The sequence below is a fragment of the Hylobates moloch genome, unplaced genomic scaffold (assembly GCF_009828535.3).
Source record: "Hylobates moloch isolate HMO894 unplaced genomic scaffold, HMol_V3 SCAFFOLD_1, whole genome shotgun sequence".
Taxonomy (NCBI): domain Eukaryota; kingdom Metazoa; phylum Chordata; class Mammalia; order Primates; family Hylobatidae; genus Hylobates; species Hylobates moloch.
The window spans coordinates 48,509,648-48,522,072 of NW_026652276.1; positions in this window are offsets into that span (position 1 = coordinate 48,509,648).

Below are 12,425 nucleotides of genomic sequence, written 5' to 3' on the forward strand. Positions count from 1 at the left end.
AACGTCCAAGAGATGTCCACTTTGGCTAATGTAGCATTTTGAGGGTCTTATGTTCTCTTTTCAATACGAATAAGATTATAAGTGCTGTTTACAACTCCCAGAAAAAAATTAAAATTCTAGGTTAAAGGTTTCTACACATTGCAGTGTTGATAAGACTCTAACCTGAAATAGAACTACAAAACCACTTAGGACATAATTAAGGACTGGCTTTTGCCAACTTATACTGTCTATACTTAATTCATGGATATAGAGACCATACCCATTGAAAATTCTAATGGATTCTTTCTACTAGGTGAAGATCTAAAAACTACCTATTGGGTAGTATGCTTACTACCTGGGTGATGAAATAATCTGTAAACCAGACCCTACAACACATAATTTACATATATATAGCAAAACTGCCCATGTACCCTTGAACCAAAAATAAAAATTTTAAAAAATCGATTTTCTTAATCACTCCAGTATTGGTCCCAATTCATGAATTTCAATTCTTAAAGTAGCAGATGAGGGATTGTGATAAACTGAGAGTAGAACATTGTGTTCTGGGATAGATAGTGCCCTCAGGAAGAGAATTGGTTGTAGAAATCGTAAAAGCTGATTATGTCGAAACTACCTTTTGCGGTAAACAGTGCTAAGCATTATTTCACTTAACTCTTACAGCAAGCCCTGTAGAAAGTATTAGCACTATTTTACAAAAGAAACTAAACTTTGGGGAGATTCTAATTTTGTCAAGATCAAAGAGCAGATATGAATTTGGATTTAGGTCTGTCTGAATACAAAAACAATGCTCATAATCAATATCTTATCCTGCCTTACATGTAACGGAATGATTTTATCTCAACTTTATTTAGTATAGTAATAAGAACTAAAGAGAGAGACACTGATTTTCCAGAAAGACATTTCTTGTTCATACTATTAGATAACAAAGCAGGTAATATAAATACATCACATTAGTCAACAGAGCCTCAACACACAAGATCTTATAGAGCTAGCAAATTAATTTTAGGACTATGCCCATCAATGCATCTTGTAGCCTTATTATTGAAAGAATAATTGCTAAAGAATCTAAATGAAAGGCAAGAGATACATAACTAAATCAATAATAATCATTAGTAAACTACTTACTTGACTAGATCTTGAATCAAGTACTAGGGAAATTTAAAAGAAGAATGCTGCTGCAAATGAAAGGTTCTTCAGCATTGGCAGGAAATTCTATTACACTTCCACAAGTTTGTCCCAAAAAGTTGAATTTTTTTAAAAAATCTCCATTTAAAATGATGGGTATGTACCAAACTAATGGATCATTTTACAGCAAAACATTTCTAGAAAAGGTTATGGCTATAGAGAAGGTTTGTCTGAGAACTTAACATTTCCTACAATAGATGAATATCACCATCATGTTTATAATTAGAACAATATCACAGGTGTTTACATATGTCTAAACACACTAAATATGTGCAGTTCTTTATTATCAATTATACCTGAATAAAACTCTTTTTAAACAAGTTCTTAACATAAGAATTGCCATATTAGCAGTGCTTCTAAAATGAAATATTAAAAACCTACTTTTAAAACACATTTTAGGATAAATTCCTTTTTTTCCCTACCTAGCAGCACAAAGCATAAGTCAAGGAAAGAGACAAGGCAGCTGACTATGGTCTGTGGTCAAGTGAGATCTGCAAATCTTTTCCCCAGAAGGCAATTGCAAAGCTGAGCAAAATTGTGACTCCATTACCATTATTTAAAATAATGATAATAATAATAAGACCAGGCACAGAGACTCACACTTGTACTCCCAGAAGTTTAGGAGGCTGAGGAGGGCAGACCGCTTCAGCTCAGGAGTTCCAGACCAGCCTGGGTAACATACTGAGACCCCTGTCTCTACTAAAAATACAAAAATTAGCCAGGCATGGTAGGTAGCACATGCTTGTGGTCCCAGCTAATCCAAAGGCTGAGGTGGGAACATCGCTGAACCCAGAAGGCAGAGGTTGCAGTGAACTGAGATCACGCCACTGCACTCCAGCCTGGACGATAGAGTCAGACCTTGTCTCAGAAAATAAATAATAGTAATAAAGGAATTAATAGACATAGGAACATAAATAAAATATCACCCACAATTGAGCAAATACATGACAACCTATGAAGGGTTTAGCTTTAAACAAACTGCTGAGCATCATGTAAGAATAGTGTGAATCTGTGGTGTTCTGCTCTGGGGCTGCTCCCATCTTGCCTGCGTGCACCCTGATAACTACCCTTCAGTTCTATTGACCTTGAAGTTCTTCCAAGTTAGGATAGACCGAGGACTGGCTGCCAGCTACTTCTCTTCCACAGTAGAAGGAGGCTGTCTTTACTTGAAGCACTGGGCAAGGCCCATGCTTAATACCGCTGTGAAAGTAAAGCCGGGGAACAGGGGAGTCCTAAGGTCTTGGGTCTAATTACCTGAGATATGGTCTTAGTTGGAACAAACATACTCCTAGCTGAGGCTATGCAAATCCAAAAGAAGAGCTCAGAGAGGGTCAAGCCCTGATCAACAATGAAGTATGAATGTGCTCCCCGACACACCCACAGATCCACCTGCAGAAGGTGGTTGACTTCACTGGCTGTTAGTGTTTAAGTGCAACCTCTGTTCAAGCACTGGCTGATCTCTAAGCTACCTAGACACAAGGGCCACTATGAGGAAGAAGACCAGGCTTAAAAATCAGGAAAATAATATACACACACTCACAAACACACACACACACACACAAATGTTTAACTGAGACAGTGCCTGCACACTGCAACTGTAATGTATCATAATTAAAATGATATGGATAGACATATTGGTCAATATCAGAGTAATGGAATATTTAAACATAAATTATATATCATAAAAGACACAATGCAATTCAGCAGGGAAAGGACCATGGAATAAAATGTTGCAGGACAATTTTATATTCATGTAAAAATTATAAAATTGGAGGACTCGTCTCAAATCAGTTACAGGTAGTTTAGGAATTTAAAAATGAATGGCCAAATTTTACAGAAAAAACACAATGTTTTGAAACCTGTGCTAGAAAAAAGTTTCTTAAACAAAAAAATAAGTCAGATTTATAAATCTACTACCCTAAATTTAATATCTTCTTAAGATGGAAATTTGTGATACATATAAGCAAATAATGATCATATATATAGATATGACTATACATGTACATATATATGTGAATATGTATACACATGAACATTGCCTTAAAATCAGTGCAACACATTAAAGATATAAAGCATAAGGAAATCTTCAAGCAATATCAAAAAGTGACTTACAGAAAAGAAAATACAAATATCTAATTAATATTTAAAAAATAATAAATGAAATGCAAACCAAAGTCAAAATTAGATCTTGTACTGACAGTATTTTGCAAAAAAATATATTCTAAAACTTAACACCATAAAAAAATTGGTAAAGATGTGAGTTAATGGAAATCTTTATATAATGTTTGTGAAAATGTTAACTGGTATAACCAATTTTTTTTTTTTTTTTTTTTTTTGACAGAGTCTCGCTCTGTTGCCAGGCTGGAGTGCAGTGGCACAATCTCGGCTCACTGAAACCTCTGCCTCCCGGGTTCAAGCGATTCTCCTGTCTCAGCCTCTCGAGGACCTGGAACTATAAGCGCGTGCCATCACACCCAGCTAATTTTTTATATTTTTAGTAGAGACGGGTTTCACCACATTGGCCAGGATGGTCTTGATCTCCTGACCTCGTGATGTGCCCACCTTGGCCTCCCAATGTGTAACCAATTTTGAAATTAACTTAGTATAATCTCTTAAATTTGAAGACAAATGTACTGTTCTTTCCAGTAAATTTGTTTACTGGTATTTTAATCATATAAGTAATTTGAAAATGACTCAATAAATACATAAATATACTGTATACATGCAAAAGACTACTTTACCATACAATTAAGTAAATGGTACCTACATACATGTGAGGTTGGGAAACAATCCTCCACGGCATTTCTGCACATCTTGGGTAAGTATTTTTTTCTGAACTATTTTCTTCAATGTTTATAGAACAAACAACTTTGGAAGATAGAATGTCATCTTCTAGGTCAGAGGGCAGATTTGTTTAATATCAAGATAATGTCTCCATCTGGGACAAAGAGAAACAGGTTTCCTAAAAGCCTCCTTTAAATGATCAGAGATCCTAAGCTCTGGGTTCCTTAGTGTGGCACAGGCTTATTGTGTGTACACGCCTACCTGGCCATGACACCACATTACCCCTGTGGCACTGCAGAGCAAGGTATACCTATGAGGACATGCAGGTCATGCTGCCTGCTGTACTGGAAGTAATCAGCTGTTTGTATCTACCCAGGAGTCCTATGTATTGTGCCAGAATTGTAGCAGACCAGCTCAACAATTTGAAAGTAGGGTAAAAATCTCAGACCCTTCACAGGTTTTCACATGTCGATACATTTGAATATGTAATGTGACTGAGAATAATGTGATGCAGAGGAAAATGTACATAATTATTTCATTTACATAAACATTAAAATATGCAAAACTAAATAATATATAGGTATCTGAAAAAACTAAATATAAAAGAAGTTAACGTTAAGACAAAATTTGAAATTCTGTCCTCTAGAAAAGAGAAGAAATAAGATTGAGGGGGTACATGAGTGGATCTTTATGATCATCAGTAATGTTCAATTACTTAAGCTGTGTGGAGCTTTATTTTGCCATTTTTGGCTATGCTACACATTCATCTACTATATTTTGCTATACTACATGTTCACCGACTGTAAAAAATTAAAATATATTTTTTAAAATAGCAATTTACCCAAGAATTTCCAAGCATGTCACAGAACATGAAGACTTAGAGACTATGACCTTGACCTTGTAGTGACATCAATATCTACAAGTTTTTTTTTTTTTTTTTTCTTTCACATAGAACTCCACATTACAAGTATACAAGTGAGCAAGATGGCCTCTCTTTATAATTTAGAGTTGGGGTTTTGTACATCAAGTTAGCAGAAGACTTAAGGATAGGGAATCAGAAGGGGATAACGTGGATAGAGAGTCCTTAAAATTACAAAATGAGAATTCTAGGGCAATTAAGAACAGAAAATTAGGATAAAGTGAATAAAGATTAGGAGATAAATACATGTATGAGAAAAAGCTTAATGAAAGTATTCAAAGGAAAGGATTAAAAGTATTTTTTTGTCAAAAAGTATAAGATTCCAGTAATAATTTAGAGGTTGACTAGTGTCTGAGCTATTATTTCAAGGATATCTATAACAGATGACGATTACTTCAGTTGAATGGAAGGAAAGTTTTTTGGAATTTAGAAATACAATTACTGGAATTAAAGAATTGTTTTATGAACATTGACTTTACTCAGAATAATGGACACATGTGAAATGAGAATTTGGTGCCAAACGTGGTGCTAGGGACAGGAGACAGCCAAGGGTCCCCAGCGAAACCCCACCTTCAAGCCTGAAACAGCCTGAAGGCTGAAAAAATAGACTGCTGGTTCAGGATAAAACCCACAACCCAGAGGGAGAACTGCCCCTGTTTGCCCACCCTTTCCCAGCTGATTCTTTCTGAATAATGCCCACATGTGCACTGGGGGGATGGGGTCGGACAACCAGGAAATTGTGCCTATGCAGGGAGGAGGGGTCTGGCCTCTCTGCAGCTCCTGTGTGTGGGGTCCTGGTATTCAGTTTGTGAGGCGGGAGCCCATTGGCAGAATCCCCTCTTGCTTTGCTGAGGTTTTTTTTTTATTTTTCACTCAATAAATTCTACCCTCCTCACCCTTCAATGTGTCCACATGCCTAATTTTTCCTGGTAGTGACACAAGAACCCCAATTTAGCTGAACTAAGGAGCAAAAATCCTGCATCAGTGCCAAAATCACCAATTCATGTAAAATGTAATTGATGCTGATAAATGAAAATGATAAAGTAGTAAAATGCTGCTATGCCTGGAAACTTGAATATGTGTTGATTACTTATTCAGGATAAAAGTAAAGCTGGAATAATATATTTTTGAAAAAAAATATTATGACATTGTAGACGTTGTTAATATATTCAGAAGTATCATACGTAAGAATGCAAGAGTCATTTTCACATTGTTGTTTTTAATAATGATAACAATCAAAATAGTTCTGATTTTATAGAAATTTTACCTACGTGTACTGGTATAATTTTACGCGTTGCTGAAATGTGGAACTGTTTTATTTTGCAGAGCTATGGATTTAGTGTTAAAACATTTAAATATTTTTACACATATTAGTAAGGAGCTGCCTTGTCCCCTACTCTTAAGACATCGCTTTAATTCAGCAAATAAAGTATAACTGTCTTCACAGCAAGTGGCCTACAAGAGCTTATTCTACCCCGGTGTGGCACCAGTTGTTAAAATATTTTGACAATCACCTCTGTGTATATGTGCATTTGCATATAAAAAGTCATATGGATATATCTTAATATCAAATATGCTTAACTCCGGCTACTTTCTCCTAACTCCCCTCAAACCACTTTTACCATGACCATTTTTCAATCTAACCAGGAGCTGCAATTGTTTAATCCCAATCAATCTGCATATGTATGATCCCTTCTTTCTTTTTTTTTTTTCCATTTTACTCAGTGTAGAGTGGATTGCCAAAATGTTAGTACCTCTGTTTCCAATACCTGTAATCTCATGATCACTTGTGCCTGGCTTCTGTATATTGGAATTAGGACTCAGGACTCACTCCTGTGTGCCTTTCATGATCTAATTTTTATGATAGGGATCTGATGTCCAAATTTCCTAGTTTTATGTATAAGTTAGTGAACTCTGTTTGTGACCATTCTGGCCAACATAGTGAAACCCGGTCTCTACTAAAAGTAAAAGAAAAAATAGCCGGGCGTGGTGGGGGGGCGCCTGTAATCTTAGCTACTCGGGAGGCTGAGGAAGGAGAATTGCGTGAACCTGGGAGGCAGAGGTTGCAATGAGTCGAGATGGTACCATTGCACTACAGCCCAGGTGACAGTGCAAGACTCCATCTCAAAAACAAAACAAAACAAAACAAAACAAAACAAAACAAAACAAACAAAAAAGTTAGTGAACCCTGAATATCTATCTCTTGCTGATACTGCTGTACTGAATTCATGTATTTACAAGCAACTGCCTACTCAGAATCTTTACTCAGAGGTATCGTTATCTCCTTATCCTCAAAATTTCAAAAACTAAGTTTGTGACCCCCTTATTCTACAATATTGTGTTACTATGAGGTCTCCTTTGTTCTTTTGCTTTTATCTTTGCATTTTTTGTCAGTGAAAATTGACAACATGTATTGAAATATTTATTATTTACAAACAAGAATCCTAAAAGTCTTTGAAATGGAGGGAATGAAACATTTTTCAAATAGTACATTTAATTTCTCTGTCCAGAGTGATTAAGAAGTTATGTGTGACCTAAGCCAGTTCAATACTAATGAATCTGATTTTTATTGCTCAGAATGCCAGGAAACAGAGATGACCGACTCTATCCCACCCTAGATTTGAAAAAAAAAAAAAAAAAAGTAACCCTGTAAGCTTTAAAACAACTAAGTGTGAAAAAATATAACCTACAGAAAGCAGAGAAGTGACACACAAAAAAATCAGTTTGTATAGCGTTGAATTTTTGATCTTGTCTCTCTCTTTGTAAGTTTTGTCAATGAATTCTCCTTTTTGTTGTTATAAAATCTACCTCTAGAATAGGTCAAGTCTTCTTAATTTACATTCCTAGAGCACTCTGTATTTTTTCTTAAAGATCTCATGAAATTATTTATTACATATTTTTGTAATTATTAGATTAACATCTATTGTTTTCATTAGAAAGTAAGTTTCAAGTGGTTATGAATGATTTTTTTACCATTTGACCCCCAATACTGTCACAATACAAGAGCCCCAAATTATTTTACAATAACTAAACACAGATACACTGAGGATGACATTCATGAGAAAAATAAAAGTGCAGTGGGTTGCTGGATGAATGATTGGATGAATTTATTCCAAATGCCCTTTTTTTCTAAAACAAAAAATATTTTTGTTCTCTCTAGAGACAAAATTACCATATTTTCTTCAAAGCGGGATTCTCTTCTTCACTATTAATTAAAATGGAAAGATTGCTGAGCAATGTTTGTTCTACTAGACATAATTTATGGCTATCTCTTCTCAGTGCTCAAGGACATTATAATTTGACTAAGCATTTCTCTAGCAGGATGAATTTAGTTAAGCAAAATATATTTAAAGGCCATCATCAGTACACCAATGTCAAAGCATCAGTGATAAATTGCACTCATAGATTTAACATTTGACACCTGTGACATTTGGACAGAAAAGACATATGGAATTTCTCTCTCTCTCTCTCTTTTACAGCCTCGATAAAGTTTCAAAAGCAGTTTCTTAAGTTATACACTTTGCCCTATATGTTTAGTAACCTTTAGAGTACTGATTCTCCAACTTGTTTGAATTAAGGACTACTTTGAGACTGTAACATAAATTTCAGGCCCACACCATAATTAAATATACATATACATATGTACACATAATTTTGTATATAATTTCAGAGTTTTCATGGAACCAATGAATTCACATGTTTAGAGTAACTTATTTACAATTGAAAAATTGATATATATATCAACATTTAGTCATAAATATTATGTATAAAGATATATATATAAGCATATATGCATATATGCATATGTATAAGTTTATTAAGAAGACTGTTTCAACCAAAATTATTTAAATTTTTAATTATTAATTTAACCATAAAATGTTCTTATATGTTAAAAATCTATATAACACTGAAGCTGATGAAATGTTGATGAACACTGTCATCACACTAGATAAAATGTGTTGAAAACTCCGTGCATGTACTGTTAATGTGCATTGATTTGGTCTGGCTTTGTCCCCACACAAATCTCATCTTGAATTGTAGTTCCCATAATCCCCACGGGTCATGGGAGGGACCCTGTGGGAGGTAGCTGAATCATGGGGGCCATTACTCTCATGCTGCTATTCTCCTGATAGTGAGTGAATTCTCCTGAGATCTGATGGTTTAATAAGGGGCTTTTCCCCCCTCTGCTCGGCACGTCCTTTTGCTGCTGCCATGTGAAGAAAGACATGTTTTCTTCCCCTTCCACCATGATTGTAAGCTTCCTGAAGCCTTTCCAGCCATGGCAAACTTTAAGTTAATTAAACTTCTTTCCTTTGTAAATTACTGAGTCTCAAGTATGTCTTTATTAGCAGCGTGAGAACAGATTAATAGATGTGCCAATCTTAATACTTCTCTTTTTGCACAAAAGAATTCTGAAGACACCAAAGTTCATGGGTCTCCAGAGTCCACACATAATATTCAGCATCACAAACACATTTTATGTAGCTTCTGCTGTTAACCATAAATTCTTATTTTATGTTTATTGTATGGACATTAACCCAGTAAATGCTAATTTTTAATGATATATGAAGAGAGTAGAATAAAGAAGTGTTGGTGATAATTTGCCTAACGATAGCATCTCATGGGGAACTTTTATTTTACAAAAGTGTTTGTTTGTTTTCAACTTTTATTGCTCTTGGAGTTTTCTTTGACATTGCACAGAATCTGTAAATTCCTGCTCAAAGCATGTATTTTCCATCTTTTAAATAATATTTTGTATTACTATGTTTTATAGCATTTGTCCAGTGCTCTCTGATATCATGTCACAAGAAGAAAAGATTTGTACAGATTTATAAGCAGGTTATATATTTTACTCTCAAGAAGATGAGTGTCCAAAATTTATAACATATTAGAGTCCTCAAAAATAAGTTTATCTTCGCCTTTATCCAAAATGTTAAAGGATTAGGTGACAAAATACTCAAAGAGTGGGCTTTTGATGAAGATCAAAATCAACGCCAAAGCTTTACATTAATACCTTGAAATATGTCACTAGTGTTTCACAAATAAATATACAAAATACATATATAAAAGTATATTTTGTTACAAATAAGTATACATAAAAAGTAAAGCTTGTCATTGAATTTTGAAATAATGTCTTCTTAATCCAAAACAATTCTATTTTTATCTGAGTGAGTTCCAAGTTTATGACTCTGCCTTCTATGTCTATACAAAATTAACTTCACTGGTAACATGCATTTCCAAATTTAACCATGGAGAAATATGATCAGTTTCCAGTCACATAAAGAATACTTCAAAACTCCGAAGTTCCTATTATTTAGAAACTATTAAAAGACTGCCTTTTTGTAGTACCATATCTGGTACTGTGTGTACAAGGTTCAAGACTTTGTAGTTCTAGACTAAAACATCTTGAGGATATGTTATGTTCTATCTTTATTTGTGCCATGTGAAGCTATGACTATTTCCAGAAAGGCCTTTCCTAAACAAATTATATAATCAACCACTTTTTAATGTTGTCTACAGGTATACTTTTTTTTTCTGAGTTTATATTTTCCTTCCTGTAATTTGCCTAAGGATATTAATGCTAAGATATTTATATTTTTACCTTTTGTACCAAGTCCAGGGCATTTCATAATTACAGGGCATGGGTTCCAAAATCTTTGCAGGCTTTAAATGCCTTTATTGCCATATCTTGTTAAGGACTTTATTTTATTCTAGAGGATGCACTACCCTCAACCCATTGTACTTCCACAGTCAGATCTTCATTTTGGTGTGCAGGTTCTCTCATGAAAAAAAGCAGACTCAGGACAGTGCAAGTAGAAGTTGAAATTAATAATCAGTAGCCTAAACAATGATTGATTCAGATTCTTTCTCTCTCTGTCATTTTCTCTAGCCTATCCCAATACTTACTTTCTCATCTCTGCTTTTCTCTACATTGTTACTCTATCATCCTGTCTTTTTTACCTTTTTGTTTTTGTCTTCTTTTGGAAAACTGCCTTCTTTACATATTAATCATGTTGAACGTGGCTTTAAAAATGTCTTTTCTAGCTCCAATTCAACATGGACTTACTATTTAATCTACTACTAGTTGGAAATTACGTGTCTCTTAGATGAAATTTGCAAAAATTATAATCTGCTGTTTGCCCATTGATGATCTTTTCCCAGATTAGGTATCAATCACTGGCCTACACAATGGCACCAGGAAACAGAATTACCAAATATAAATACCCTCATGGCACCTCTTTGGTATGACTTTTGGCTATAAAAGTGGTTTTAAGGGCTGTGAATGCGAGTGGGCAGAAACTGCAAGATATGTCAACTTCAGCTTTACTTATGTCGACATTTCAATTCTAATGGTTAACTCCCGTCAGATTTTGGCATTCATTTTACCATATGCTCAAGGTTTTTTTTTTTTTTTTTTTAAGTTGTATTGAGACATAATTTGTACGTCACAGAATTTACCCATTTAAAGTGTAAAAACCAATGCTTTTTGTTATGTGTATAGAGTTGTGAAACTATAGACACAATCTAATATTGAAGATTTCTGTGCTCACGGAAAGAAAACCAATACAACAGCTTGGCAGTTCCTCAAATCATTTGATCATAGAGTTAATATATGTTTTCAAGTTTCATCTATGTTGTAGCATGTATTACTACTCTGTTCCTTTTTATTCTTGAATAGTATTCCATTGCATGTATGTACAACATTCATATTTTATTTATCTGTTTATCATTTGGTACGCATTTGGGTTGTTTCCATTTTTTTGGCCAATATGATTAGCTCTTCTGTCCATTTGGTTACAAGTTTTTGGTGAACACGTTTTCATTCTGGGGGGGTATATAGTAAAGAATTGAATTACTAGCTACTATTGTCAGGTTTATATTATCGAAGAACTGCCAAACTGTTTCTCAAAATAACTGCACCGTTTTATATTCCCATTAACAATTTATGCAGGTTTCAGTTTCTCTACATCATTACCAACACTTGCTATTTTCTGCAATATTTTGATTATGTTTTTATTGCTTTTCATTATGCTGATTGTTTTCCTGTTGGCTGTGAAGTGACATTTTATTGTGGTTTTGATTTGCATTTTATTCTGACTAATAATGTTGAACTGCATTTAAATTTTGGTTTTATTGCTTCTCAGATATATAACCATAGGCAATTTATTTACCATTCTCCTTGACTTTCAAGTAGTTAAGACAAAATTATCCTTGGAAATACTTAGTATAAAAAGGAATGCAGAAGTAATCTAAAGTCACATTACACTTCAAAGTTTCTTAGAAAATTGCTATGTTGAAGACCAACATACTTTTCTTACACATTTAGCTGTAACTTGCCCAGGTTTTTCTCTGGCACTGAATGAGACCACATTTTTTGGGTTGTGGTTTTGCAACACTTGAAATAGTTTACTTACAATGGAGTGTTTTATGTGATAGCAAAGAATAAAATGCCCTTCAATGCTAGAATCACATTCAGAACCAGCTAACACCTGTCAAATCTGGGCCTAAGTGTTTTTAGCATAAGGGTACAAGTTAA